This window comes from Sceloporus occidentalis, unplaced genomic scaffold, assembly GCF_023333645.1.
Source record: "Sceloporus occidentalis isolate IW3139 unplaced genomic scaffold, rSceOcc1.0.p SCAF_44, whole genome shotgun sequence".
NCBI classification, from domain to species: domain Eukaryota; kingdom Metazoa; phylum Chordata; class Lepidosauria; order Squamata; family Phrynosomatidae; genus Sceloporus; species Sceloporus occidentalis.
In genome coordinates, this window is record NW_028317024.1 from 2,956,448 (window position 1) to 2,970,896 (window position 14,449).

A 14,449-nucleotide genomic window follows, 5' to 3' on the forward strand; every position below is an offset into this window, starting at 1 on the left:
ATAAAGTAAGGATGTTTTACTTTATAAAGAGGGTAGTTGACAAGCTGATCATCCCAGTAGAAGTGGTAGTGGTTAATATGTAAGGGAATTTAAATATACTTGGGATAGGTGCAGATTAAGCTAAGGAGTGATTAAGGTTTCAGTCTTTGCGACAAGAATGAGCAGGCTAGATGGGCCAAGTGGTTCTTATCTGTCTATGTCACAATCTATGTATCTATGTTAACAAGGACATTTGTTTTATACCAATAAATTCTATTATTGAAAGATTTTCTAATGAAAACCCTCCATCAAGCTGAAACATGAAAAAGATCACCAAATTAAAGAATGGTGTCTACATTCTTTGATCAGTTTAATGTTTGTTGCCACCATTATCTTAGGTAAAGTAAATATTATCCGGTCATCTCCAACCATGTGTCAGCGTTAAAGTTAGTGTTGAAGATTGTGCTCTATTCATTAACAAGTTGCTTTCTACCGATATGAAGTAAGTTATTCATATATACCCTATCCAACATGCTGAATGGAGCCTTGCAATGTAATTACATCTTTTACAAAAGGGCAGCTATAAAAAGACATTTTATATAGATTGTGCCAACTAATAGTCAAGCCCTATAATTTCTAAAGTCTTCAAGTGCACCTGCTTTTTCTATATTTTCATCCAGTATTATATTTCACAGCAAGGAACTCGGCTCCTTTGTGCACATAAAGGATAAAGCAATTAAACACGCAGGACACATACAAACATTACTACAACAGCAGAATTACCATCCTCCAGTCATATATTTATATTACCAAAGCAAATATTTAATTTGCCTGCAAAAATAAACTAGGGTCTTTAACACTAGGGATGACTTCGTAAATTGCCAAAATGGAACATCAGTGAGGTGAAATACTTTACAGCTTCCTAAGATATGTAGATAGATGATTGATAGATAGATAGATAGATAGATAGATAGATAGAACCTTTTAAAAAACACTCTCAATGTCTGGATGAGCCTTTCTTCGTGTGTTTAGTGGCTGGATCTCAAGACTCCACACATAAAAGTAGTGCCAATCCAGAATCTCCCCCTAAGAGAGAAGGAGAGATCTGATATGGACCCCTTACTAGTTGTATCAAGGACACAGAGAACAGAATCACAGAATTTGATGGCAGATACCAACCATTTGGCCCTTTTGTTCCTAATGTAAAAATCTCAAACCTTTTTCGATTCTTGTTTTTATATACAGGGTATCCAGTGCCTATGCTAACTCAGCTACCAGGATGCCCATGAGCACCGTTTACCACCATCCTAACCCTGATTCCTTGGTTTCTAATAAATTCAAAAATCCCTGTCCTTACCTTCAAGTCTCTTTTGCCCCCATCCCCACACTATATTTCATCTCTGATAGATTATATCTATATGTCTATAGCTTCAAACAAGGCTGACATCTATGCCTGGGTTTGATAGTTCTCTTGTGAAATGTAGATTTGCTATTGGACATGCATGGATTATAAACAGTCAAAAACCCTAAAATGATTAGTAGAAGGACTTTTATCAGTCCTGAATTAACCAGGACCATCCTAACAATGGGGAACAAGCTATTGCTCTGATTATCAGGACTGCTAGTAGCTATAGACACATAATGTTCAAGCTGGATTCTGAGCATGCATTAAAGATGCAAAAGTGAGTCCCATGCAGTCATTACACAACTCACATTATATTCTGTTCATGATATCATAAGCCCCCAGGTGCCCTCAAGCCTACATGTGTGTTTTGCGCTGCACAGCTTTTACTCCATTTTTTAACACAAGTTATAAAACTTAGAATAGCTTATCTGAATGCCTGTCTATAAATTGTCTCACAATGAGTTGAAGTTACCAATGTAGAGTTACATGTCCCTTTTAGTGTCTACTGCGTAAATCATTTCTATAACCTGAACAGCAGATAAATACGTAGAACTGAGTAGTTGGAGCAAGGCATGAGAATTAGACCAAAAAAAAGATAAACACTATAAATTTTTCGTTTATAAACAGATTTAATAACCATCTTATAAAGCAAATGACAAATAAATGGCTTGGATCTCTTTAGCATGCTGCTACGTTATTTATTAAATGTTGGCATAGCTTTAGTCCCCAGGCAGTGTAGGTTTTCCGGGAAACCAGATATCTAAGTCAACTTAAAAGGAACGAAAAAAGACAGACACTCCAGGGAAAAGTCTGACTTTCAAGTGCTAGACAAGTGGAAAATAAAAAAAAAAAATACACAACATATCTCTTGGATAAAAACCGGTTCCTGTTTTAATAGAAATTCAGAGTTCAAACTCTAACGCTGTGTATTTTCTACAATAGCAAAAAACTAAATGAATGCTGGAATATGTCAGTAGTATTTTATGTTGAATACCCAGCAGATGGGTTGATGTAAAATGTACTGAACATATATTAAGAGGAACCAATGATGGATTTCATCTAAATTAAGATCATAAAACCACAGTAACAATGTTAGATGCAATAACCTTGTTGTTTTGTTCATTCATTTATTTTTTACAAACATAAGATGGGTGTGCAACCAAAAGAAGAGAGCTGGCTTGAGTTGGAACTGAATCAGCCACATGAATCTACATTAGCTTTCCGTGGGTGTTTATGACCCTTTATTGATGTTATGATTATTTTACATTATTTGTATCATCAGGATAGTCATGAATCCTGAGGACATTCGTAAATTCCTTCACTGTGTATGTTCTTAGATGTATGACCTAAGGCAAGATGAACAGTTTGTGGACCTGGGTTCTTGCCTCCTTGTTAATATGCCTTTCTTCAGAATGTGTGGCTGCCTTGGAGTGAAACCAAGGATATATGTGTCTCTAATGAAAAGAGATCGTGCCATGGGATGGGGCTGATGAGACCCTCGTGACTTGAGGCCAGGGGAAGCACCCCACTATATTTAAATTATAGTTTGTCCCCACTAGTTCCTACAGAAGAATATTGGGGCAACCAGTTTGGAAATTAAAATAGGAGATTGTTAGGAAAAGAAAAAAAGATAATTATATACAGAGATGCAATATAACATATATCTTAATAAAAATTGCTATGCTTATTAATTATGAAATTACATAACACTGAGTGCATGCATTTCCATGTGAATTGGTAAGCATATAATTATATACTAAAAGCACACGTGTTTATATATTTAATCATATTCAATCAAGATTACATCTGGGGGTCACCATAATGGAATTTTGTGTCAAAGATACTTCGCTTACAGTGGCAAATCAAATTATAGTAATTCACTCAAGGAACTTAATACAGTTAATAATATTGCTTTACATTGTGATTAGCCAAGATCTGTGTTTTCTATGTTACATCAAGGATTTTGGCATTGTGGTTCCCCAATTTAAGCAGATAATTAAAGTGCTTGCACTTGTGCAGACAATGAGGCCCGTCAGCAAGCATGATGACTTAGACAGCGTACAATCAAATCCACTACATACACACAATGAGTTTGGGAGGTTTGTTATCCATACTGGAGATCTTAAAATGACCTGCAGCAGATGCAGTCCTCCAAGAGAGAAAGTCATGAACAAACTAACCGCAGGGTGCACCTAAAGTGTCTGTTTTCACACAGCACATACTTATTAATTCTGTCTTTAAGGTTTCAAAATTTCAGTAATGGGTAATGTAACAAGATATGCCTAGTGTTATTTTGCTTGTTTGCTTCTTCTTAACTCCTGACTGCTTAGGGCCTGTTCTAAGGACCTTCAACCATAGCTTATGTCAAATGTGGGGCTAACTCAGCGCAGAATCTCGAGTGGACGACATCATCAGATTTGCCATCACGAGGCAAGTTTCAACTAATCATACTGATTTCAATTACAGTGCCAAGCCATCACAAGATGCAAAACGCTCTATGGAACGCGTGAGGTTTTTGGGTAGAGTGAGACCCAAGAAGATTGGTATAATTTTTTTTATACAGCGTCCATGAGGAAATGTTATATCTTACTCCTATTCTCAATCAACACTCTTTTTAGTGAATAGTCCTACCAGACCGCCATTATAATTGCTTCACAAATCTAAGCCTAGCTGGATCAAAAACTGGAGAGGCTGAGTATCTACCCCTCTGGGCTGCCTCAGGCTGTTTTTATATTATTTTCTGCCATTACAGATAAAAAGAATGCTTATAAGTATGGTCTAAATCTCAAATTTATGGCATATGAACCCTGCACAAAAGAACATATAGAATTAAGATTTGTATGGGTCACATGATTGAGGTGAGTTTGGTATCTATTGGCTAGTCCCATATTCCCTGCTCTACCAGGGCCAGGCTGGCAATGGCCAGGTGGCCCTGGCACTTTAGAGTAGCAGCCGTCTGATGACGTCCGTGCGGTCGATGGCTGGAAATGCTCAGTTGCATGTCACTTTTTCTGCTCACGTAGAGAGCGGCTGGGCTTATCTAGGAGGTTCATCTTAAATAAATCAGTTGACAGCTCAAACACAATAGGGAACTTGCCCTGTGCACATCCCCGCTCAAGTACATCTTAGTCTTTGACACTCACTCTTGCCATTAAAGAGATAAATATTCTATTACAATATCAAAGGGATCATGGTAGTACCTGTAAGTGACTACTTACTAGAGGATATTATTAGACCTTTACGTATGAATTCAAATGGCAAAATTTATAATTGGATATTTCATATGGGGGGGGTGATTAAGGACAATTTGAAATATCCAGAATGTAGATGGATTTATATATAATTAGTGTTCTATTGGGCAGCTAGAGATCAAGAAGCTTACTTATATGGAATATTGTGTTTTAGGTTCTAAGGGATAAGGTTGCAAGCCAATGCAAACAAAGGGTCTTTAGCCAAGACCTTTTATTAAGCCAATTTATGTCCTATTTTATAATCTAGGCATCGGCAGTGTAGATATTGTTAATTTTAGTATAACTATGCTGTCTCTGTGATGTTCTATTGTCTTTTTTGTCCTTTTTTTATGTTGTATCGAAAAAAAAATCTGTGAATAAAGTTTAAAAAAAAAAAAGAAGTAAAACAAGGTCACAACGTTGTTGTCCACGGTAAAATGTTTTACTTTGCCCCACCCTTATTGGTAGTACCAATGCATGCACTGCCCTGAGCCAATATGGCAGCCTCTGTTGAATCAGGAGTCAAAATGAGTAAATGAAGAGGCTGTCTTTTCCAGACTATCCCTAATCCATTCTGCAAATGACTGGTCGAATGAAAGGTTCTGAAAAGAACATCATACATACAGTAGTAATCATACAATACGACAGAACGTGCTAACTCTGTGCAAACCTCCCATTTTCCAACATAAGAAAACTGGGGAGCACAGGAGATAAAACCCTTTTCTGGGTACTACATGCTTAAAACTTACATGTAGACATATGTGTGTATAGACTCCACAGTTTCAAATTATTGCTCATTTTGCAAATCCCCACACACACACACACACACGCAAACCAGATTTATAAAAATCTAAATGCACAATATTCCACCCATGGGGAGGACTGCCACAAATGGTATTACAGTGTACAAATAAATGCACTGAAGTGTATGAAAATACTTTAATGTAATTATAGCTTTAAGACCAAAGGTTGGCCTACGCGGCTGTCAGATATCCTGTAACAAGTGAGATATTGATCATTTAACCACAGGGCGACATGCCTGCTAAGGCTCTGTCTTATTTTTGCTTCTTCCTTGCATTGACATGGCAGACATTCAATTTTCTGTATTACCTTATGTCTCAGAAAATAGGATGTCAGTTGTTTCTATATTTCCTTCGCATTTTTGTCCTTTATAGTTTCATCTGTAGCGCTTTCAAGCTAAAGTTACATTAAACTAACGGTCAAAGATCTTCATCCGCTTTACACAGACTAATACCTGGCCAGTTTAGCCGATTTTTCAACAGAACTATAGATAAGAGAAACAAAAACAACGTAGCAAAACATTACTGTGTTTTTTTTTCTGTATTTAAACATATACTTAGCAGTTATCACATTTTAATGTGATCTGGAGATCACCAGGTAGCCCTGGCACTTTAAGGTGGTGGGTGCCTGATGATGTCAGTGCGGCCGAAAGCTGGATATGCTGCATGTTACTTATTTCTGCTCATGCCAGAACGGATTCTGCGGCATGTGGCCAGTGCCTGGCTATGGCCAGATTTGGCGCAGGAGTGGCAGTTAGGGTAAGTATTGGATGATGTCAGCCAGCAGCCCACCGGGCATTTGCCTGGTGTGTCAGATGGCCAGTCTGGGCCTTTCCATTTTTTATTTATATTTAACCTTACTAATTTTGGCAGTTTACAACTTGATGGTTTTAGTTATAGATCGATCAGTTGCTACTCTAAGCATGAAAAAAGCAAAAAGAAGATCCAAAGGCTTCAAATGACCCATGGAGAAAGCAGCCTAAAACGGCAGGTTGCAACAATAGTAACCAATGCTAGAAGAAAAATCAAAAAATGTCAGCATGCTGGTAAAAAAAACATATTATCATGCAGGGATTGTGACATCACAGATGGCCCCTCCACACAAAAACCCTGCTATCCAATACAAATATAAATAATAAGAACATGAAGACACAAGGACACATGCATTTCGGCATTTTTTAAATTATTTTCCTTTTACTTTTATACAAAAATGGAGTGATAAACTTTAAACTTACAGCTGAAAATACAATTCATAAATTACTATGTAACTTTTCATTAAAAGCAGAAAATAAAAACATAACTAACCATCTCATAAGTAGGAGAAAATATATAATGTATCAAATGAGGATTGTAATTATATGTGTTATATTGGCTGTGGCTGTTTATTTATCTACTCTAAATGTAATTATAAAGCTTTATAAATTATTTTATTGGATTATATTACATAATTACGTCTTAAAACTAAAGAATGCACTGCGTACACACATACTTTTTATTGTGTGTTCACAATTCACAATGTGTGTGCATTATCATCATTATCATATTATCTCTATACATTGTAGTATCTATTTGCAGGTATCAAGGGTATTTAGCTCTTTTGTAGACTTGTGCACTTGGATTCACACAAACTTTATTTTTAATGTAACTTGGCAATTTAATTAGTGTTAGCACACTTATATGTCTATGTTTGTCCCTTCCCCCTTTTAACCGTGATTGACTAGAGTAAACAAAAAGTAAAAAACTCCCAACAGGTTGCTGGACCTACCAATCACAGCCATTACCATCAATGAGATTACCCTTCATTTATCAGCAGAGGCGTATCTAGGGTATGGCAGCTATAGCTCGTGCCATAGGCACCATTTGAAGGGGGGCGCCAGTGAGCGGCTTTTAAACGTCATCTTTTTTTTTTTTTTTTATGCAGAGGAGAGAGAGGGGCAACGGCTCGGCGCCCCTCATTCTCCTCCACAAGCCCTCTACCTCCGTCCCGGTGCCGGCATTTCATGCTGAGCTCTGTAATATGACGTTATATTTCGGCGCTCAGCAGTGAAGCAGCGGGCACCAGAGTCCTTTTGGGGTTTTTTTGATGCGGAGGAGAGAGAGGGACGGATAGCAACGGCTCGGCGCCCCACTTTCTCCCCCGCATCAAAAAAAACAACACAGCGTTTAAAAGCCCCTCGCTGGTGCCCGCTGCTTCACTGCCGAGCGCCGAAATATGACGTCATATTACGGCTCTCAGCAGTGAAGCAGTACAGGAAGACAGAACACTCCCGTCGCTGGACCTCAAGGTGAGAGAACTAAAAAAGGGGGAGAGGAAGAGGGTAGTAGGGAAAGGGGAGGGAAAGGGGTTAGAAAGTGACAAGGGAGGGAGAGGGGGTAGTAAAGAGTGTGAATTGATGTGTGGAAGTTTGGACAGGGGCGCAATTTCAGTGCTTGCCATAGGCGCTATTTTCACTAAATACGCCTCTGCCTATCAGTCATTGATATGTACCCTTCTATACACAGTCCCTCCCACTTTACCTAATCGAGCAACTAAACAACTTTTAATGGAGCCAAACGGCTTGTAATTGCGGCGGGTACACATATCGGCAAATGGACTGATCATGATGAATTCTCTGAACTTTTGCAGTTCTTCAGTACTTCAGTAGTTTTGTCAACGATGGCCCTTCATATGAAAAGGAATGCACAAGTCTATTGAACAACCCAAAATTATAATAAATCTATAATTAAATATATACATATATATTGTCAAATTAGGTAGGGCAGTATGTGCAATATGCGCACTTGGTGCAGTGTGTTCTTGAAATACTGTGCCTGAAGAGGGTTTAGGACAGCTGCACCTTTACGCTATCAGCAAAACCTCTACTTTGTGGACCACACGAAATAATACATCATTGATGTTGGTAGTAAATTGGCCAGGGCAGTGGACTTTTTTCATTTTTACCAGTGACCACAGTCGATTTGGCAGAATGATTCCAGTTTTCATGGGTTGGGCAGAGGCGGCAGCAGTCGTGTATGAAAAAGTCTGATGACCCTGGTATACCAATCGTAAGTAACCTGAAGCCTTCTTGTCTGGAGTTAGAAATACAACCAGCCGCATTCGGCAACAGTACTAGCAAACATCCTGGCTGTAGTGGTGGTAAAATATTCTCCACTTCACCTACCAAGGCGCAATTTTAGTCACTACCAAGCACTCATGGTCATGTTTTGGTGCCTTGGTGGGATCAGTGTGTGGGATGTGCACACTGCAAGGAGCAAGTTGTGTCATAAGGAAGTGAACCAAGACCTTTGCACACACAACATCACAGCTTTGCTTCAGGGGCAAGCTGACAGGGGTTATTCTGAGGTAATCAATCATTTTATTTAATTTTAATATTGGGAAAATTCAATCCTGATCCAAGGGGCTGCATGTGCTCGACTGCGTCTTCTGCTGCTGCTTCTTCAATTCAATCTCCTTCCTTACTCTGAAGTATCAATTATGTTATTGGTTTGAATATTGGGGAAACTCAGTGCCTGCCCTGCGCCCTTCCCTACTCTACCTCTGCATCTCAGCCTCCTTTAGTCATGTATAATGTGGATTTGTCTGTCTGTCAGTATTTAGCCTGTACCCTGCCTTGCCCCTGTGCCTTAATGTCCTTCCTTTCTCTGGGGGATCATTTCTTGTTCTTTATTCTATCATTCAGTTATGTTGCCTATAAGAGAGAAGTGTATTTATTTAATATACATTTCATTGTCAATCTAGGTGGATACTCTACTGCATTTTTGCAAGTCATATAATTTCTCCTACATTACATTTATAAAGCGCCGGCCAATTCCGCAGCGCTATTACATTCATTAGAACAATTTATAAACACATAACACATACAATAACAAACTGGTGCAAAGGAAAGGGGGCCATGCTCTTGCGAGCTTACAATCTAGTTGGTGGTTGAGGGGAATGAGACTGCTTGGATGGGGATGAGTTGATCTGCTTCTGATGTGTTGAAGCCGTTTGTTCCGATGGCTGTGATTAGGATGATGGTTGGGAGCAATGTTCCCTCTAAATTTTCTTAGGTGGTGTGTGCAGAAAATTTCTCTTGTGCAAAAATTTTCCCAGAGCCTAAATTTTTTGCGCACAATATGCTTCTGCAAACATTAAATTTAAATTGTTATTCTATATTTTTGGTAATGTAGTATTAGTTACACAACAGTATTACTTACTGTAATGTTTTTTTAAAGGTGAAATTCTCACTGCATAAGTAAATTATGAGCGAATCACGAGCGGAGGCTCCAGGCCGCATAAAGGATAAAAAAAAATTGGAAAAACTGTTGTGTGCAGGGGCGTACCTAGAGTATTTGGCACCTGGGGCGGATCCTGTACGTGGGACCCCCACACACACTTTAAAACTGCATAGCTTCTATCGTTAGGCAAACATTGACAGGGGTACAGCATAACTGTTATCATTATTTACTAAGGCAGACATTGACAGTGGTACAACATAACACCTATCACTATATACTGAGGCAGACATTGACGGTGTTACAGCATAACTTCTATCATTATATACTGAGGCAAACATTGGTGGTGGTACAGCATAACTGCTATCATTATATACTGAGGCAAACATTGACGGTGGTACAGCATAACTGCTATCATTATATACTGAGGCAAACACTGACAGTGGTACACCAGAACATCTATCACTATATACTGAGGCACGCACTGACGGTGGTACACCAGAACATCTATCACTATATAGAAAGGCACACATTGACCGTGGTACAACATAACACCTATCACTATACATTGATGTGGTGTAGGCCTACCACTTTAGTGTCTGGCCTAGTATCTATATATATATATATATATATATATATATATATATATATAATATACACTATATATATATATACACACTATATATATATACACACTATATATATATACTATATATATATACATTTATATATATATATACATATATATATACATATATATATATATATATATACACATATATATATACATTACATGATTGAATATTCATATTTCTATTTAATTTGTCACTATAATGGATTCATGTATCTATTTAATTATACATCTATAACATAGTAAGGTATTTACACTATATACATATACACACACACATCAGTTTATATATTTCTTTTTTATTATTATAATATATTTTTTCACATTTTTTTAAGTACTATATTTTTTTATTATGTGAATATAAGTGATCTGATAGATACAAGTATAGCACTATACACACGTTTACATATATATACATAGAGACTGAGATGTCAGTATAAGAGACATGGACTATGCAGATCCTTGCACCATAAATAAACATGTGATTATAAGCACCTGGCACTTGGAGATATATATGACTGATCCAATATACACGATTACAGCACTATATACACTTTTTTTGTATATATACATATATAGAGACTGAGATGCCGGTATACGGGACAAGGATTATGCAGATTCCTGCACTTATATATATATATATTATATATTATATATACACTATATATATATATATATATATATGAAAATTCTGGACCTGAAAATTTTGCAATCACTTGACTGAAACCGAAAAAAAAAGTAAAACCAAAATTAGACAAAAAAATCAACAACAATATATATATATATTATATAGACAGCACATACTATAAGAAACTGATCAAAGACTCCACCAAGGAATACACTACCAAACTGTGGAAGCTGATCAGATCTGTCCCAGAGAAACAGCAAAAAGGATTGGAAACGTTCATACTCACCAATCCCAACATAGGGACATTCTACATGCTTCCGAAAATCCACAAACCAGGGAACCCAGGCAGAACTATAATAACGGGGGTATGGACACACTAACCGAACCAATTTCAGGCTTAGTGGAAAATATTTTAAAACCCTTTGTTAAAAACACCAAGAGCTTCATACAAGACACCACTGACTTCCTTAACAAACTCAGTCAAATTACAAACTTGCCTGCCAATTCTATACTTGTAACCATGGATGTGGAATCTCTATATACCAACATCCCACACGAAGATGGAATTGAGGCCTGCTCTCTGTTCCTCTCAGAACATACTCATAACCAGAAATACAGTCCTCAAACCATTACTAAACTCATAGAATTCATCCTCACACACAACTACTTCAGTTTCAACAACAATATATATCTGCAAACCATGGGCACTGCCATGGTGTAAGAAATGAAGGGTGCCTTTAAAATGGGACATTACATTTATTGCATAATGTTTTGGGGACGATTTGGGTTTCTATAAGGTGAGATATCTGGTTTTACAATGTAAGGTAACTTGCATAGTAATGCATTACAAAGGGTTTGGAACAAAGGCTCCAACAGAGGTGGGATACCGCACAGGGGGTCAGACAACTGAATCCGATGTATATTAACATAACTGTGTGCATGTTTGCATAGACTACCTGTCTCCTCCGTAATTGGGTCATACAGGAAATCTCTGGAAAGAGGGGTTGGGTGAACCACTTTCTGGGAGGTACAAGGAATTCTGGGATGACTAGTTAGGGGCTGCAGGAGAAAGAGCAGTCTGAGAAAAGGAGAGTCTGAGAGAAAGAAGAGTCGGAGAAAGAAGAGTAAGAGAGAAAGGAGAGTCGGAGAAAGAAGAGACAGAGAAAGAGCGCAGTGAACAGAAGTGTCCTGGGTCAGGAGACTCAGAACAAAGCTGCGCAAGATGGCGTTCGGGAGAAGCCTGTGAGCTGAGAGAGGTTTCCCAAGAATGTGCTTAAGTATCCCTTTTGTTTTGTATTATTATCAAACGTTTTCTGTATGTTATATGTTTTATAACCGGTAACAGTGGCCTAATTCAATTTCAATATACATTTTTCTATACGTTTGTATTTGTGCTTTATTCGTCACACATTCCCTAAAAGAATAACCCTGTAAGAGGGTCAAAATTTCTTACATATTGGCGAGCCAGGTAGGAGGGATTTAGTGTGATTTATGAGTATATTTATAAGTGTATATATTGTGTATTGGATTGGGATAATGTTCAGGTTTTGCATATACAAATTTGAGTGAATTCTGCTTTGTTAATGATGGAGGGTTTATTGAAAAAAGTTGCTAGGGCCACAAACCCTGATGGTATTATTAAGTATATAGTAGGAACCTCAGATCCATGGTTCCAAGCTCAGGAGTATGTGGCCAAGGCAATTTATGAAAATAAATTATCCAAATCAAAGGGGAAAACGGCTCTGAATTTTGCTGCCCGTTGGATAGCGGAGCAGTACAAATCAATGAAAGAGCAAAAAGAACTTTTGGAAGCAAAAGTTCTAGGTTTAAACATTGAACTTGAAAAGTGTAAGATTTTTGCACAGAATGCTGCAGCTTTATGTGTAAGCAGCCAGCAGACTTTGCAGGAAAATGAGGAATTGCGTAGTGCAAATGAGCGGCTTACTCAGAGGCTGAAGGATGCAGAGGGGGAGATTAGGACCCTAGCAGCTTGCAGTAAGAGGGAGGCTGATCCTGTGCATTGCACAGCTAATGGTAACACCTTAAATGTACAGCTACAGAAAAGAAATGATGTTGTGGCTGCAGTCAAAGTGTTAAAAAATGATGATGTGAATGAAATAGATGGGCAAGGTTTAGATGAGAAGCACAATAATGCTAATCATAAAGTCATCCGAAATCACAGCAAAACCATTGCAAAGCCTGTGTCTATATTAAGCCCCTCGCTTCAGAGACAGTTATATCAAAGCAGGCTCCAAAACAATCAAGGACCCATAGGTAAAAGGGAAGCCTTTAAATGTTTTGCTTGTGGTAAAGTAGGGCATTTTGCCAGAAATTGCCACTCTCGCTCTGCCAAAGAACACCATGTTCAGGAAAGAGCCATGGTTGATAATTGGAGGCAGGGAGATAAGATTTGTTTTAATTATACTAGGTGGGGATCTCAGGGAAGAGGTAATGGTGTTAGAAAAGACTACATGAAGCCCTGGGTTCCTTACAAGGTTATTAAGGCACACAAAGAAAGAGTAGAAAAAGAGAAAAATGAGCTACAGTGTAAAGTAACAGAGTATATGAAGGAACTGGACACTGTAAAGACAGAAGTGTCCAGAATAAAAGAAATGCTAGGAAACAAAAAGATAGCTAAATCAGAAGAAAACTAGTGTGCTCTTCTAGATTTGTTGTAACATATGATGCTAATTTATTTGTTTAAAGTTTTGTTTTTCAGACAAAGAGACGATACTAAATGAAAAAGGAAAAAAGAAAGGAGACAAACCTGTGAGGAGATCGGGACATTAACACGTGTGATTTCTTGCAGGAAATTCAAAATATTAATAGAGGACCTTAATATCTATTTTTATTTTTCTTAAGGATAAGCCTCTAAATTTGTTCAGTACAGTCAGGTGGGCAAAATTTCAAATGATTTTTGTTTTATTAGTTTAGGACGCCTGCACTGCCAGCTACAGATACCTTAATTTTTGTTTGTTGCTGGATTAAATACATTTAAAATCATAGATTAGGTGAATTGTTGCCAATATGGGGTTTATGTTTTGATCACAGTGGAGAGATGTGATTATGTAACATTATTGTTGGTCTTCAGCAGTATATATTTTTGCTGCTCTAGATTTTTGTTTTGTTTTAATTTTTGTTACAAACAAAATATAGCCTCAATCTGAATGGCAACAGACTTTTTATATTTTATTTTATATAGATTGCATCCTGCCAAGGCATTGTGAATGTAATGGTAACATTCAATCTCCTTTTTGTTCTCTCTCCATCTTCATAGAGATTGTTTAAAATTAACATTCTCAAAGTGGATGCTGAAGATACCACATGGTTACTGTTGTTGTGAGGAAGTCTTAGTATTTTAGTATCTGTTATGTACTGTATGTACTGTATGTTTTGTGTATTTTATGTGTTTACAATGTTTTAGATCTGTAAAGCCAGATATTAATGCTGAGACAAGAAGGATAAGAGAACCACTAGTAATTTGGGCAAGATAACAATACACACTTTCTGTGTAGATTATCTTTTAATTTCCAGAAGCCATGGGCGAATTAACAAATTATC